This window comes from Dioscorea cayenensis, chromosome 20 (genome assembly GCF_009730915.1).
Source record: "Dioscorea cayenensis subsp. rotundata cultivar TDr96_F1 chromosome 20, TDr96_F1_v2_PseudoChromosome.rev07_lg8_w22 25.fasta, whole genome shotgun sequence".
In the NCBI taxonomy this organism is placed as follows: Eukaryota; Viridiplantae; Streptophyta; class Magnoliopsida; order Dioscoreales; family Dioscoreaceae; genus Dioscorea; species Dioscorea cayenensis.
The window spans coordinates 17274835-17293021 of record NC_052490.1 but is presented as its reverse complement, the minus strand read 5'-3'; the positions used below and the strand labels follow the sequence as shown (position 1 = coordinate 17293021).

The following is an 18187-nucleotide window of genomic DNA, read 5'->3' as shown; positions in this document are numbered from 1 at the left end:
AGGTCAAAATATAGTGTTATAGGTGAAGCACAATTTGAGCACGGGGGTGCTCTCTCCCCATGAAAATCTCTGGAATTCCGTATCAATCTGAGTTACTGCAACAAATCACTATAGAACAATTCTGGAGAAATAGCACGGTTTCAGTGCTCCTTTCATGGGCGTGCTCTTTGAAAAGCACGTGCATGCTTATGTTGAATTTCTGATTCAATTGCCCAGACTTTCTTGAGAACTCCAAGGGGTAAAAGCACGACCTAAGTACGACCGTGCTCACCCCAAAAAACACCTTTTAAGCCCAGATCTAGGTCATTTGCAATGGTCTTCTATTCTTCTTCTTCGGGGTGGCTACCAAGATCTTTCCTTTTACATTTTTGGGGCTGGAGTGAAGCTATGGTGCAAGAGCACTAGTGGAGTGGAGTTTAGTCACTAGGATTTCATCGGAGCACCGTCGGAGTGGTTGAGAAGCAAAGAGGAGAGTCTTTTATGGCTTCTAATTCTTTTGTTTTCCCTAGACTTCTGTTGATTTGTAAAACTATAAGGGGCTAATCATTCTCTGGTGCCCCAGATCTATGAACTTGGATGTTTATATGTTATGTTGATTTACATGGGTTTAATGTCTATGGACTTCTAATGTATTCTTGTGTTTTACATGTGTTTTCATAACTTGATGTGCTTGATTTGCGTAGATGCTTGTGTAAAACTTGACGTGTATGGATTGTCGTAGTTGCGATTGCCTTGTGTAGTTGCAAAACTTGACACGTATGAAGCCCGTAGTTACACTTGCAGCCATTGACGTATTCAATAGACGTAGATGCAACAAAGCTTTTGAGCACCCACAAGGATCTTAGGATGTACCTGGTAGACCTTAGAAGCAAGTCCATACACATTACTCCAGGGGATTAGTCTAAGGAACTTCTCTATCCTTGCAGTTCTCACCTAGTTTATTTCTAGCCCTAACTTGTTATCTTTTCCTCTTTTAGGTTATCTAGTTATCACACTTACCCTGAATTTGTGTTCCAGTTAGACATTAGAAGATTGATTAGTATTAGGAGTCCAGTCCCTGTTGTTTGATAACCCTACTCCTCACAGGGTACCGCTTTATTACTTGTAAAGATCTGTGCACTTGCGGAGAGTACACCATATTCTTTCTTCTTAGTTGTATTGTGAGTACTCCTAGGATGAGTACTTGAAGCTCCTTAGGTATTTGAATGTCAGTGAAACCTAGGATAATTTTCGTAATTGGATATCAATTTATATTGATTTACATAGCGTTGTTTGAGATTTGCTTGTATATGATTTGATGACTTCGATTATTCATATTGAGAACCTTAAAGCTGTGTTTGATTATGTGTTGAGATTGAGAAATATGTGACATAGAGATCTATCACAAGTGAAAATCAGCTAGTGTGCCTAAAAATAAGACATTGGAATTCATCTAGTTAGGGTTAGTCCGCAAGTGTGTTAATCCTATGAAGAAAGATTCACAAAATGTTAATGTAATCATATGAAGTTAGGTTGAGAAGATATTTTAGACTTGACTTCTTATGTGATTAGGTGTCAGTATTCTCAAAAGAGATGTCGAAATACTTCAAGAGTCTCCGTAGTCCAACAACTCAATTACTTAGTCAATATTGACATCAAATTGCAATTGAAATCTTATGTGGAGCCATTTTTGGTCAACTTCTCCAATGACCTGATTTCCCCCTCATTATTAGTTGTTCAATGTTAGAGTTCTTCTTCTAGATCTAGTTAGTCTAGTAGATGTAGTTTATCTCAGTAGTCATTGATCTACCAGCTAAATAACAAGAAAGAAAAAGAGATTAATACTGAAACTTTTAGTCCTTATGGGTTTGACAACTTGTATTTCTTGCATACTATATTACTTCATCAACTTGTGTACTAGCATACTTCACTATGCCTTATTGAGAGCGATTATGTTTTAGGCATCTTTGTCGAGGACCAAAATATTAGGAATGCTAGGAAGTTGCTACTTAGCCTTTTAATTCTCTATTTCTTTATTTGTTTTTCTTTTGTTTTTCTTATTTCTTTTGATCTAATTAATTTTTTTCTTAACAAAATTGTTTGATGAGGATAGAGAAGTAAAAAAAAACCCTACATTTAAGGTTGTGAAATGCGTTTCTTGAATCAAAGGCCAAAAGAGCTTTCTACAAGGACCTAGCACAGAAATGCTTACAAATATGGCCGAATAGAATGAACATTGGAAGACATTATTGAACTATTCAAGAATATCGCTAATAGGGACAAGATATAGCATTATGAAACTAGTTGTGGCAACTAATAATTTTGAGCTTAAGCCTGCATTTATCCAAATGGTTCAACATATAGTTTATTTTGATGGCCTCCAGGATGATGACCCTAATGCTCACATCGGTAATTTCGTAGAAGTGTGTGACATGTTAAAGATTAATGATATCTTTGATAATGCTATTAGACCCCATTTATTTCTGTTATTAATGAATGGTCAAGCTAAGAACTGGCTCTCAGCATTTCCTTTAGGCATTAGTCACAATATAGAATTAGATGGTAGAAGCATTCCTTGTGAGATACTTTCCTCTAGCCAAGACTGCTAAACTACACCATGATATATCCTCTTGTACTCAATCAGACATAGAATCATTATTTGAGACATGGGAAATGTTAAAGGATCTCCTCCAAGGGTATCCCCATTACGGCTTTCCCGACTGGATGAAGGTGCAAATGTTTTACAATGGGTTGAACAAAAACACTTGTCAGATGGTCGATGTCTGTTGTAGGGAGACACTTTACAGTAAATCAAAGATAGCTAAGTAACTTTTCAAGAAGATGGGTATAAATGGCAACCAATGGAACACACATGGGAGGCAAAATAAGGTAGTTGGTTTGTATATCGTGTATGGAAATAACACCTTCTCAACTAACATGGAGGCTTTGAGCAGGAAGATCAATGCTTTAACCATTGCCAAGTCAGCCCCAATTATGTACTATGACACTTGTGGTGGGAGACGTAAACCCACTAATTACACAATTATATAGGCATAATTTGAGCCAATGGAACAAGTTGATTTTGTGGACAATGTAGCCATGCCCAATGAAATCCCTATAGTAACACATTTAACCCAGGGTGGAGGAATTAACCAAATTTTATTTGAAGTACCCGGGGGCAGTAGTGGCACCTAGCTTTCAGTATTAGCCATCCCAGAAAAAAATATTAACTTGGAAGGCATGCTCACAAAGTTCATCTGGTTGACAAATATGCTTTTCTAAAGCAATGAAACCCACTTCCTAAACATTAAGACCACATTGAGGAAACAACAATCATCTTTATAGATTTTGGAGAACCAAGTCGGGCCAATTGTAGGGTCTTTTTCAAAAGACCTTAAGTAATACAAAGACCAACCCAAGGGAATATATAAAAGCAATTAACCTATGTAACAAGCGAGAAGTGAAAGGAAGAGAAGAAGAGATGGGAAAATAGGACAAGAACACTAAAGGGGAGATGCCACCAACAGAAAAAAAAAGGTTACGAGAAATTAGACCAAGCAAGCACCATTTCAGGAATGCCACTCTCAAATCCCCTATCCCACAAGATTAAGAAAAGGGCAAGTAGATAACAAGTTTAAGCATTTCCTCAAGTTGTTCAAGTGGCTGCACATCAATTTTCTATTCATTGAGGCATTGTCCCTGACACACCCCTTGCGTTTACCTGAAGGTTTGGACAATCGAATCCATAGGAAATAGGAGTACTAATATAACTTAAAACTCATTATCTAGCATCAAACAAGAAGTGAGATAATCAATTATGCAAGTAGTAAACAAGAAAAGATAAGAAAATGATAAGAGAAGTAAAGAGGAATTTAGAGATGCTCGGACAATGTTCCACCTAGAATCTTATAATAAGTGATAGATTAATATTATGCTTCCTAAATGAGTATGGTTGAGTCATTGGAAATCCAAAGATACACCAGTCCCTATACCTAGGCAACCAACAATTAGTCCTCTACGAGAGCCCAGCAAAGAGTTATCTTGACAGCTCACACCATATATAACTACTTGGAGTTCTAGGGATCCCAAGTGATAAACCCAATTCCTAAGAATAGATCAAACCCTGTCTCTAGGTGAAAGATCCCTAATCACATACGAGGTCCCAGTGGAGAGTTCTCTCAACACACACATCACATATAGATTGCAAAGAGTTTTTATAATACAAAGGTAGGGTAAATCACATTGGAAAAAAAGGGGATGCTCCGCTATCTCACGGCTTACCCTCTCAACCCTCTTTAATCTCCATGAATCTAACCCTAGCAGTGATCTCTCTCATCACTAAAGTGATTAGAACATATAATCAAGCTAAGTATAACAAATAGGGATTACATGGCAATGAAACATGAGAATGAAACTCAACAGAAAAATTCAATTAAAAGAAGTTGATGAGGATGCACATAAGTGCACATGACAATCGAAGTAATAATATGCTAAGAACCAAGGTCGAATCCATAACTGCTAGATAGTACAAGTACTAATTCTATCTCCGTTAGTTAACTAACAATCAATGATCAATTCTCAAAAGACAAATAGAAATAAAAAACCAAAATCAAGGGTAATAAGAACAAGAGACAATAGATGAAAACAGTGCTAGAATATGTTCACTTGGGAAGTTAGGAATTGAAGTAATTATAATTCAATATAGATAAACCCTAGCTTTGTTGGATTGAGGGATTTCAAGCATACACCAAGTTCTTTCTTAAGACCCCTTGGTGCCTAATCCCGTGTTATGGTAGGAACGAATCTCTTCTAAACCTACTTTCGCATAATTGCATAAAGACCTAGGAAATCCCTAATAGGAATTGGAGCTCTTGCTACACGACTCTAATATGAAAAAACATCTTAAGTGGCCTATCTCTAGCACGCACTCTTGATTCCCTTCATCAATGGATGATCTCTCATGATGAATCTCTTGATCTCAATTATGAAATCAATATGAAATAACCTCTCTCGTTATGCTAGATTAACAATAAAGAGACATTGATGAACCCAAAAAAGCTAAAGGTAATCTATATTGAAAAGGCAATATAAAAATAAAGTATTCCTAAGCTACATCAATCCGGACACTCAAGGAAGTTAGCCTTCCATGGGGCTAATGTTTATATATAAGCAATGAAAATAAAGCTCTAAAACCCTAGTCATGGAAAAGAAAACCCCCTCTCACTATCTTCAATGTTGGAGTAGACATGAGACAATATCATTGTCCTTGGATCATCACTCTAGCTACTCTTTCGATCTCCTCCTTGATGCCCTTGATCTTCTCTAAACCCTAGCAGTCAGTCCTCTATTCTTTTCCCTAGACATTTGGTTAAAAATTTAATCCCAAATAACATTTTCAAACTTCTATTTATATCTCCAAAACTCTGGTTGGTACACGTACACGGGCATAAATCTTGGCCGTGTAAATCTCTGGATGGATAAAAAACTCATGCACTTGGGGAACACAGTTTGATGTACATGATCGTATATCACTTCATCTGGCTGTGTAATTCTTTGGATGGATCTTCACTTCATCTCTAGAGTTGCAAGGCCATATTCTTTGTGTTTGCCTGTATTCTCCTTTGGATCATGCTTTGTAACTTCTTGATTGTACATGGGTGTGTACTTTATCTACACGGCCGTGTTCTTCTCAGTAGGAACCTAGATGTGGAGTGAACGGTCATGCACATAGTGTCCATGTGTTTATCTGGATTACTCACTTGACAAAGTATACAGGGCAGGTACATGGCCTTGTATCTTACCCTTGCAATTCTTTGTTCGTTGCTTTTGGCAATATTTTGCTCCCAATTTCATTCCTTTAGCTTTTATTGTGCTTCTTTTGTCCTGTGAACAATAATGAAACAAACTAAGTACCAATTATCTATTAAACATACTCTTGAGAACCACTTAAGTACTAAAGATGATCGATATAATATGTATTAATATAGCACTTATCAAAAGCACAATAAAAGTCTTGTATAGATTAGATTATAGGGTTCACATACCGAAGCACCCACTAGGGGTTTAGCTCTCCCTAAAGCAATACAAAATCCAATCAATCCGTAAATGAAAATAAGTAAAATCCATAAAGAAAACCCCTTTTTGAATATATGATGATGGTTTAGATAAGCAACTCCAATGTATTCCAGAATCCCTCCGACGAAGCTAGGCACACCACCTCCGAATCAAGTCATTAGTGACTCTCCTAATACCTATGATGATGGAGAAATCGATGAAAGTTGGTGAAGGAACACTTCCTTGAGTGCAAAGACCTCCTCTCCAAATCCTAGCGGTAGTCTCCTTTCAAACTTACAAAAGAGATTTATAAAACTTGCACATACAACATTTTAAACCTAAAAATCTAGGCTCTACATGGCCTCTCACACGGCTGTGTGGATGCCCATGTACTGTTTTGGCCTTCTACAGTAAATCTGCTATAGTATATGTATAAGGGCACACGGCCATTTGATAGGGTGTGTGGCTCTTGCCTCTTCATACAGCTGAAATTGCTTATGAAAATGATACACGAGTTGGTGTCAAAACACACACCCATGCATTTGTTTCTATAGCTCATAGAAGAATTTCAAAAAAAATGCTCCAACCCCATATATTTGCTTCATTTCTTCTCAAATCTCCTTAACACACCCTGATTGGACAAAAGAACACAAAATACGTGATATTAATGTCTAATAAAAGTCATGCTCAATATACATAAGTGATGTGCTCTAATATGTATAAAAAAGCAATTATTAGTCCCAAATGCCTAAGTATATTAAATTCCTATAGGATTTGTGCATGAAAGATAGAAGCTTGATAAAATCTCTATAATCACACTGATTGAAGAATGCTGGATAATTGTGTAGAATAAACTAACATAGAAGCTCAAGAATCTGGGGTGTTTTAGTATCCCTTGCATCATTGGTAGTTCAGTAGAGGAGAAAGCATTGGCAGACCTAGGTGATAACATTAATGCTATTCCATATCTGATGTTAAGGAAACTAGCGTTAGGAAAGCCAAAAACCACTAAGATAACATAACCATCCAACTAGTGAAGATATCCATTCGATATCCTATGGGCATGGTCAAGGATATCTTAGTGAAGCAAAGAAGTTTAGTTTTCCTATTGATTTTGTGATCCTTGATGTCAATGAGGATGTTAAGGTTCCTCTTTTTCTAGGTTATCACTTTTCAGCCACTTTATGAGCACTGATAAATGTAACTGATGGAAAGATGGTTCTTAGAATATAGGATGAGGAGGCCATATTTAAATTACCCAAAGTCATGAAGCATTCAAGTGATTTTCATGATGCTTGATATTGTGTGAATGCTAATGACTATGTGATCTCTGAAGTTATGTAGGACTGGATGGATGGAGACCTATTGAAAAGTGGTTTAATTTTGATAAAGGGAAGACACCCCCATATACAGAGTAATAAATTTAAAAGAGATAGTGGAAAGAAAAAGAGCCAAGATGAAGTCACCCTTTTGGACACCATTCCAAACATAAGAGTAAAACAACCCTTCTTCACAATCAATATAAGGTGAGCATGTTTTTTATTCATTTTTAGATTCTTTTGCTATAGGTGGTCATGATTTTGAGATGAGCAAGGAGGTATACCACCTTAGGAATCCTCCTTGAAGCGTAAAATGTATGTGAAGCAAATGATTGATAAATGCTTGATAATTTATTATGTAATAGTTTTATTCATAGCATTTTTCTTGATCCATGAGTATTTTGATAACTTTTGATGCTCACTCTTGTTATTTTTCATATCTAGGGGTTTTTTTATAGGTGCTTGAGCGATAGGAAACAAATCAAGCTAGTTTCAAGCTCGTTTGATGAAGAAAATACACTAAATGAACTAAACACACCCAAGGAACACAATTGTGTTCTTCAACATGGCTGCTTACAGACTTCTTTAGAACTTAGTATGGAAACATGGCTAAGAAACACCCCTTTGTGTTGTCCAATGGGCTTGTGTGGGAACATGGCTGTGTTTTATTTTGTGGATACTTGTTCCTAGGCTGTGTTTTTCCCCAATAAATGTTGTTTAAGATTTTAACCGCCTAACAAGCCCACTAAACACCCACATATTGAGTTGTTCAGGGACCTTATAAATAGATGCTCAATAGTTTTTTAGTGGGACTTTTTGTTTGGAATTTGATGGAAGCTTCTTGGAGATGAATTTAGAGATCTCTTACGACCTTCTTGGAGCCACCTTTTGCAGGTTTTGATCATTAATTCATTGAGAAGAGGAGTTGTATAGAAGAATTAAGGGAGGAGATCAATCTTTTAAGGTGATCGAGTCACCAAATCATCTCTACATCGAGAATTCAAGGGAGTTTTCCATGGAACATTTGTTATCTTCTATTTTGGTAGAATTTTATATGAAACTTGCATTCATGAGTAGCTAGACACCTTCTTGGTTCTTAGACATGTTTGAATCTTCATTATGTGTTCAATTTTCACTCGAGCACATCAAATCTTGCTTAGAGTGCATTTTCTTTCCAAACTTCCATGCTACTCCATTACAACTTTGATTGAACTCAAATACTTGCTAAAACTGAGATGCCAAACTCTTTAGATTGAATATTTTACCACTAGAACTTCAACTAGGTTTCATAGGCCTAAACAAGGCTTGACTCAAAAGGAATAATAGCCTTGTTTCCTTTGATTGGAGCCCATGTTTAGTAAAAACTACACAACATCCAATCAAACCATGGTTGTGTTCTATTAGGGCATGACAATGTTGAACTAATTTTGCACAACACTTCTGATGCACATTGACCATGTGGTCATGCCCCTAAGTGCATAGGTCGCACACTTAATAAAGTGGTGAAGAAGGTTGTCATATCCCTTAGGAAATAGAAGTACTAGTAATTACTTTTCCCTTGCTATCTAGCCTAACAATTAACTTAAATGAGGTGAAAGAAGATTTAAAGGGAACTAAAATAATCTTAAAGATGAATTGTAAGAGTGAAAATCAAGGATGAAGAGTAAATCAGGTAAATGGAGTTGGTATTTGGATAAGGTTCCACTTGTGACTATACTTGCAACTGGCTATGGATATTGATTCAGAGGTTGGTTTTTGTGGATGGTAGAGATTCTAAAATCATGAAGATAACTCTCTCAAGTCTATCAACAACTAGTCCCCTATGACACCTAGGTGAGATCTCTCTACAACCTCATTGTAGTATAACTGCATTAGCACTTAATGAATCTTCCACATTAGGATCAAGCCTCGCTCTAAACTCTAGGTGGAAAAGTATAATGCTCTATCTCTAGACAAATCATTGACTCTCTTCATTTATACTAGATCTATCACACAAAGGATTTCTCAATCACAAAGTATAAATTAAACAAGGATTGAAGCTCTCGCTATAAACAATCCAAGATATTATGCACAACATGAATGAATCATAAGAATAGAAACAAAAATCAATAAAAGCTGATATCGAATTGCAAGTTCATCATAGGTTTCCCAAATCCAAATACCCGAAAGAAAGTTTAAGCTATCATATTCAAAAGGTCAACAAAATATATGAAAGAAGACATATAAATAGAAACCATAATAGACTCCCTTGTCACTTCAATAGATGAAGATGAAGACCATTCTCCAATCTTCTAATTCATCTCTAGATGTTGCATGAGTGATGAGAAATTTGCCATCTCGTTCTCTTTGACAACTCTTTTAAACGCTTGAATCTCAGCGCAATCTGCCTTTGGAGGAACAGTGAACCTCACTTGAGGCTTCTGCAAGTATGGTAGAAGTTCATCTCGGTAACTCTTCGATTCCCTTCCTTTTTTTTTGAGTGGCACCTCTTACATTGAACCCAAAAATTACAATCCACGAGGTCATCCATACCTTGTGGATGAGGTGGTGGATACATCTAGAGTAGGGCCTTTAAAATCATATTTGGTGGCATGATTATGCCTTTTTAGAGCCAACCATGGGGGTGTGGTTTAAGGATTGGATCCACCCCTCCCAACCAAAGCAGGGTGGTTGACCCCATGGTTAGGCAGTTTTCGTTCAAACTTACTCCAAATTACTTTAAAACACCTCTTTTATGTTTCTTATGCTCCAATAGGCCCCTAGAACCACAAAAGAAGTATTTAGCCATCAAATAGACTACAAATAACTTGAAAGTGCATAATGAGTGCTATAAATTAAATGTAAAAACATGTATAATTTAATATTCATCATCACCTACTAAGCACGGCTATGTTTGTCTAGGCCATAGCCATGTTTAGTTTATTTTTGTTGAACCCAGCTACTGAACATGGGTATGTGTTTGAGCTATATTTAACCATATTTATCATATATTTGAGTTTTATTTGATTAATTTCAATTTATATTTTGTAGGAAAGTTGTTGAGGGTTAAGACCTTTGCTTGTAGGCTTGCTAAGAGACCTTCAGAGGGTGAGACCTCTAGAGTCATAGTGTTACATGAATTCTCAAATGATGTCCAAGAGAGAGAGAGAGAGAGAGAGAGAAAAGCTCATAACTCGATGGCTTAGAGATGTGAGGACCCTAGATTGGTTAGTATTGGGGAGGATTGGACTAGCTAACAAAGTACATCAGTTACTAGATGTGGGAGCATAAAGGAATTTATTTGAGATTCCATAGACAATTTTTAGAGATATTGTTTTGGAGGTTATGGTCACATTTTCTTTTGATGAGACACAAATTAGCCTAAGTAGCTCTATAGTTATATAGTTTAGGGCTTACAGATAGAGTTACCAATGAGTGTGATGGAGGTTTTGGTCGGTCTAGGACTTTATGATATTAGATATACTCAAACTGAGTAGTAGTGTAATCTATTCTTGGATTTACCTCTCCACATCACTCTAGCTTAGTAGTGAAGGTAGATCAGTCGGGATTCTGCCTATGACTCTACCAAGTCAAAAGATAAGAGATAGGTGATGCGTATGATTTGCTATGCACTAATCTGCAAGTGTACTGGTCATCAAGTAATAGTGATTGTGTGAGTAGGGTTGTCGTAGGCACAGGGACTGAAAATCATTATTACTAACTATATCCTTGTTATTTAACAAGAAATCAAGTTATAGAGAAGTGAATTATAGAGAAGTGAATTGCTAAACTAAAATTCCGAATTGCTAAGAACTAAGATTGATGTTTCGAAGAAGTGATTAACCAATTAAATGAAAGAGGTGTTCGAATAAGATTTCACTTGGAATTATTAAAATTAAGTAATGCAATTAACATAGATTGAACCTAAGTGTTGTTAGACTGAGGGTATTCAAGAATATATCGAGTGCTCTCATGAGATGCCTCAATATCTTATATTATGGTAGAATTAAATCTTTTTAAATTCTACTTTCATACGACTGCAATGAGATAGACGAAACCCCTATTTAGAGATCGGAGATCTTGCTACAACATTTTTAACTGGAACAATCTAAGAGACCTCTATCTAGTGCATGCTAATGATTCCCTTCATCTATGGATGATCCTAATGCAATGAATCTATCAATTTCAATCACGCAATCACAATGAATAAGCCACTATCGTTATACTAATTCAACGAGATAAGAACATAGATGAATCCAACAATCCAAAGAAAATCTATATTAAAAACAATATGAAAGTGAGAATATCACAAGCTACATCAAATCCGAACACCCAAGGAAGTTAGCCTTCCAATAGGGCAATGTTCATCACAAAATAAATGAAATAATGGACTCAAACAAACTCGATGAAAGAAAACCCCCTTCTAATGTGAGCCAATATCATTGCCAAGGATCGTCATTCTGGCGACTCTCTCGGCCTCCCTCTTCTTCTTTATCCTCACACCAACACCCTAGCTGTCATTCTATTCCAAGAGATCTCCTAAATTCAACATCCTTTTCTCCTTTTTCAGCTTTCCTTTTACATCCCCAAAAATCAAGTACACAGGCAACTACATGAGCGTGTACTTTGCCCATGTACTTCTTTGGAAGCTTCAAATCATCAACTTTGGAGTTACACAGGTGTATAAAATGGCAACTTTTGGTGTACTTCTCTAGAAAATTTCACTATTCAACTTTGTGAGTCACACGGGTAAGTACATGGGCGTGTACTTTGCCATAATAGTTTTCTAAAATCTTATTGTGCTTGAACTAGGAAGGTTTACATGATCAAGTACATGGCCATGTACTTTGCCAGTGTATTTCTTTAGAAATTCCACATTGCCAATACTTGGGAGATACATGGGTGAGTACATGGGTGTGTACTTGGCTACGGATGCAACCCTCACCATTAAAGAAAAAGAAGGGGAACCACTTGCTGGCAAAGAAGCCACGGATGCAACCCTCATAGTTTAATGCAAAAGAATGAATCCCACCGGCCTGAGCCCAAGAAACCAATGCATTTGGACTACCAAGGAGAGAGGAGGAGCCTTCAGATTACGGCTAGAGAGATACCCTAGTCTGGATATACTGGTCGGGCTGGGGACAAGGTGAAGAAGAGTGTGCTAAGCTGGAGATGATGAGGTGATGACATGTCCACTAATTAAGTTGAAGATGTGCTAGATTTCCACGTAAGATATGGATCCGAATTTAATATTTTGAGCTAGTAGCCACTTCAGCACTATCACCGAAAACAACCCAAAAAAAGGCCCTTGGGCCTCTCCTGTGTCCAGAACAAATTTTTGTGGCTGCCAGGTTATAAAAAAAAGACTTGTGCCATTGTGTTATAACTTAAAAACATTTGTGGCCACCAATGTAACTATCCCATCAAATCCCTGCCTAGGAATATGAAACATTGAGTAAGAGGACATGCATAATGCCTAGTGAAAGTTAGTATAAAAATTATCCAACCTTAGCTAGGCTCTAGCATAGTTAAGCTAATTGGTGCAAAATATAAATAAAGGGTAATGCAAATTTAGTTCATTACCACACCATAAGAAATAAAATATCAAAAGATTCTTGAATGAGGAAAGTAATTAGTAGCAAGAATAGCCTCACCTCCATCTAAGGGTAGAGCAATGCTAAAATTACCTAATACTAGCCATAGATTATTAAAAGCAAATAAAAATTAAAATTTAAACCAAGTTTTCTACATAAGTTGGATGATTAGTTGTTGTTCTTAACAAAGAGTATAAAAGGTCTCTTGTATCAAGAGAAGATCAGGAGATGAAGGACACAATTCAATTTCATAGTAGTAATGAGAAACCACTCCAATATTCTTCTTTAGTAAGACAATCATGCCACTAGATAATATTACTGAAGAGATAATTTCTCACTCCTTATAAATATGTATTTTCTTACATAAACCAAAAAAAAATATCATATTTATGATGTTACACAAGGTTAAAAGTTCTAGTTATAATATCTTAATTGGAAAGATCCCTATAATTCTAGTTTATGATATTTAGAATAAATATAAAAAATCTTATGCGTAAAACAAATTTGATATTTTATGGAAAAACAAGGTAAATTAAAGATGCAGCATAATAATTGGCCTTTTCCTTTTAAATATGATTAAGATAGTCAAGTGTTGAATTTATAGTATATTTGTTTTCTTGAGCTTCACCACAACAAAACACATTTTCATTATGGTAATAAAATAATCATATTTAACCTTTCCATAGGAGTGAACACCATATCTAAAATAAACTTATGCTCCAAGGAGTTGGAGGGAAGCTTTGTTAATTTCTGAGATTAGAACCATAGTTAAAGACTACAAAGAACACTATTGGGAAGAAGGTTGAATTATGTGTAAAAATTTAAAATTTTTTTAACAATACATATTGGGGAGGGAACTTAATCGTTGAAAGGTGGTGTAATGTTGATAATGGAAACTAAAATCCCATTAATGCTAGAAAACAAATAATTAATCATGGGAGGACCTAGTGTGTTGATGAGAAACAAGAGTCATGAGGATCATGCTCGATGTATCATAAAAATCATAAAGATCATGAAGGAGTCCAAGTAGAGATGAGATAGCATAATCACCTCAACCAAATCCCTCGCCAATTCCCTGCTGATGTTGGACACATTTCCTAATAGAGTGTGGGATAACCGTATGTCCCATCCATTTTTGAACAAGTTGCATGACCATATCCCAAGCTAGGTTGAGCTAGTATTGGGTCACTATGGATATTCAAGTCCAACTTTAGTTACTAAGATGTAAACAGTGGTAATTATCATGAAGGGTAAGCCCAGGGCATGATGGTTTCAATGCAAAGTTCTATCACTTTTTTTGGAAAGATTGTGGAATCTAGAATACCCGCCCTAGCGTTGTGTCAGTAAAGAGACACCATGCGATATATCAAATCACAAATATTATTTATTTTATTTTTGTAGACTCTTCCATTCCTAATGGAGGCAAGCCTCTATTATTAATTACCCTAGATTAAAATCTTGGGAACCTCCGATTAAGGGCTCGTGTACAAGTAAAGATAAGGAAATTGCAAATTATAAAATTTAATTATTTGTTTATTATATATATATATATATATATATTCTTTTTACATCATTTACATGTGAACATATAATTTATATATATATATATATATATATGTTGCTGCCACTGTCTGTGCCTTGTTATCATGCTGCCTGCCTCATTGTGTTATTGCTTTGAAATTTGCCATTGTCTGTACCTTATCACCGCATTGCTTTCCTCATTACCATTTTGAAATATCTATCCCATTAACACCTGACACACCCCTTGCGTGTGTGTACCGTAAGTGCACAGGTTATCAAAGTAATAAAGTACCCCGATGAGTGGGTAGTCGTATCCACAAGGATTAGTTGTTAAGAAGCAAGTAGTAATGCTATTTAGCTATAGAGTGAACCGATTTGTGATTTGAGTGAACAATATCAATGCAAATAAAAATAAACAAAAAAGAAAAAAAAGCAACAGAAATAAGGAGAGGTAATCGATGGAAAGATGGGATACCTGGACATTACTCACCCTAGGACTATTGTTTCAAGTGCAAGACTAATAATTATGCCTCCTAATTGAAGTTTAATGGGTCGTGGAAATCCAAAGACACGCTATCCCGAACCTAAGGTCAACCATGACTAATACTTACACTATGCCCTGGTGGAAAGAAATACTCTCGACGCTTCACACTGCGTAGGGTTGCTTGAAGCTCTAGGGATTCCAAGTAATAAACCCTATTTCCTAATATAGATCTAACCCTTTGGTCTAGGCAAAAGACCCATAGTCATGATTAAGCCCCAGCACTAAGGATTACTTCAACACTTCACTCTGTTGCTCGCGCAACTAAGCCCCAGTGGAGTTTGTCTCTTAGCACTTCACTCTATCGTGACCGCAAAAAACTTTTGGAATGTGGAGGTAGGATAAATCACATCGGAAGGGATATGGGATGTTTCGCTACCTCTCGACTCACCCTCTTGACCCTCTCCAACCTTGCTTTATCTAATCCTAATAGAGTGTCACCTATCCTCAAGGATGACCAAGATAGATTCTCAACCCCAGTGTTACTCTAAGAGAAAATCAATTCAACATGCATTCAAGGTTGAAACTCAATTAAAACATCAATTGAAGAAGCATAATAAGAGTCAATGAAACAAAATCGTCCTAGTGTTTACAAGTCCAAGCACTCACTAGGGTTTTATCTCTTTATCGAGCAATACAAAAGCAAATATGAAATCAAAGATAAGTGCAAGCAGTCCATACATAAAACCTCCTTGTGGTCCGTATGATTGTCTTGTGGAGCCGCCTCATCTTCTCCAAAGGTTTCCTTGTCAAACCTAAGGCACACTTCGCCGAATCGATGCCGATGAAAGCTTCCCCAATAGTTCTCCTCCAAAGGAACTCGATGTCGAATGATGTAGAACCACTCCAAAAACCTAACAAAAGCCTTTCCAAACCTTAGCCGCCTCTCCCTAGAAGATGGGCAAAAGATAGGAAGAAGATCCCCAAATAAAACTCTCAAAACGGTATTTATAGGGCTGGAATCAGGCATCCACATGGCTGTGTGGATTTCCAGAACTTCTTTTCCCGCGTGCTATGAATTGTAGCTATTATAGTGATTTTGCTACATTATTTTTGCTACAGTAATTGCTACTGTACTTCGCCAAAATACTCTCGAATTCATTCTTTTCATCAAGGCTGTATGAATGAGCACACTTCCATGTTGTAGATCACATCGCATCTTCAATGAAACTGCATTGATGAAGCTCTTGACAATATCACACAAGTCGGAACATATGAGTGTGACTGCCTTTGTGCCTCTCCGCTATGTGTATTCACTTGAGCACAACGGAGGTTGGCACACACCCAAATGTCTTTGAGCACAACTTGTGTTTTCACGTTTGTTCAATCCAAGAACTTCATCACCAATCGCGTCCACGATCTACTTTTGCTTCCTTTCTTCAAAACTTGTCTCCACAACCCTAATTGCACAAAAGAATACAAATTCACACGAATGAGTGATAAAATCTGATAAAAGTAATGCTTAATGTAAGAAAAGTATACTTTGCATTACTTATACACAAGCTTTTATCACCGCCTTGTTAAAAATCTACTTTTTGTCACCATCTCGAGATGAACACAATTTTTTTTTGTATGCCATGGCTACTTCTTGATTCTGTTGATGTTTGAGAAAAGGAAAATAGTTGAAGTTGAGAGTCTAAGTGCATTCAGTTATTCTGTGAAGCCTATTTAAATGTTTTAGGTGTAGTCAATTTGTCTAGTGTTGCAAATATAATAAAGGGGTAAGAATGTAATATAGCGTGGTTTGTACTTAAAGAGGAAGAATTGATGGATGGTGGATATGACTAGCATCTGTGTGATTGATTTAAATTTGAGGTAATATGGTGAATGGTTTAGATCAGGAGATAGGATTGGATGGCTATGATTTCATCATCAATCAGAAATATTTTAAGTTCAAGGCAATATAAGATGAATGGTTCTGATTTGATCATCAAGAGATCGAATTGGAGGACCATGCTTTCATCATCATGCAGAAATAACTTAAATTTGAGGCAACATGAATGATTCAGATTTGATCATCAGAAGATAGGTATTTGTATGATTGGAAGGCTGTGATTCCATCATCAAGCAAAAAGGGCAAGGCAATTTAAGATGGATGGTTTAGATTTGATTGGAGGGTTGAAATTTCATCATCAAGCAACAATGTCTTAAGTTAGAGGCAAGGTGAATAATTCAGATTTTATTAAAGGGCTGAAATTTCATCATCAAGCAACATTGTCTTAAGTTGGAGGCAAGGTGAATAATTCATATTTTATTGAAGAGCTGAGATTTCATCATCAATCAACATTGTCTTAAGTTTGGGGAAAGGTGAATGGCGATGATTTTAATGGATCGGAGAACAGATTTTCTTGCATGTGGAGGTTTGGATGAACAACAAAAATTAAGAACCAATTCAAGTTGGAGTTTATGCATCAATAAAAAGGATGTCGAAAGTGTTGGGATGAATCTATCACGGATTCAGTGCAACATATTTTCTAAGCACTCTTTCAGCTGAGCTTCACTATGACTATTTCTGGAGATCCAATTGAGTGCATGTTTCTAGTTGATATCCAATTTGTTTGTTCTTATTGCTTCAACTCGCAAAAGTTGACATTTAAACCAAATCTCTAGCGATCATTTGAGTACAATGAGAACTTTGACATCTGCATTAGACATAGGGCCTCATCAACATCACTTTGATGAATTGTTTCTGAAAACTATAGCCTTGATAATGCTATGGAGATCTGAAGAATACTAAGAAGAGTTCTCACAATTGTATAAGAGTGTGGTAGACTTGATTTGGCTTCATCTTGGCAAATTCTTGAGTACGCAGTGGAAACATACTCTTCAAGTTCCCTTGGTATAGAGGGACTTATTCTTTGAGTAGTAGAAATGTATGCACGAAGAATAGATGCCTCAATTGTTTAGAATCCAAGGGAAGGAGACTCAAGATGTTGGTGCACATGTACAACATGTCTTGCCATTTCAAGGTCACTATCCATGGTAAATTTCAAAGCCACATTCTTCACATGTATAAATAGCAACCTCCATTAAGGGTTTGACATTTGAGCATCATATTACTATGCTCGAAACCTTCACAAGCTGGGCAATATTGGATGCTTTAACCTATCTCAAGGTGAGTGGTGTTCCCTTTGAGAAAGCCTTAATGTAGAACTCAAATAATCCCTTGATCTTAGAAGGCATTCCATGGCGAGGGCCAT

The 18187-nt window shown here is 36.5% G+C and overlaps 1 pseudogene; it reads right to left on the bottom strand.

Moving 5' to 3' along the window:
• Window positions 1-17391: 17391 nt before the first annotated feature.
• Window positions 17392-17968, bottom strand: LOC120251935 (annotated as a pseudogene).
• Between the last annotated feature and the right edge of the window lie 219 nt (window positions 17969-18187).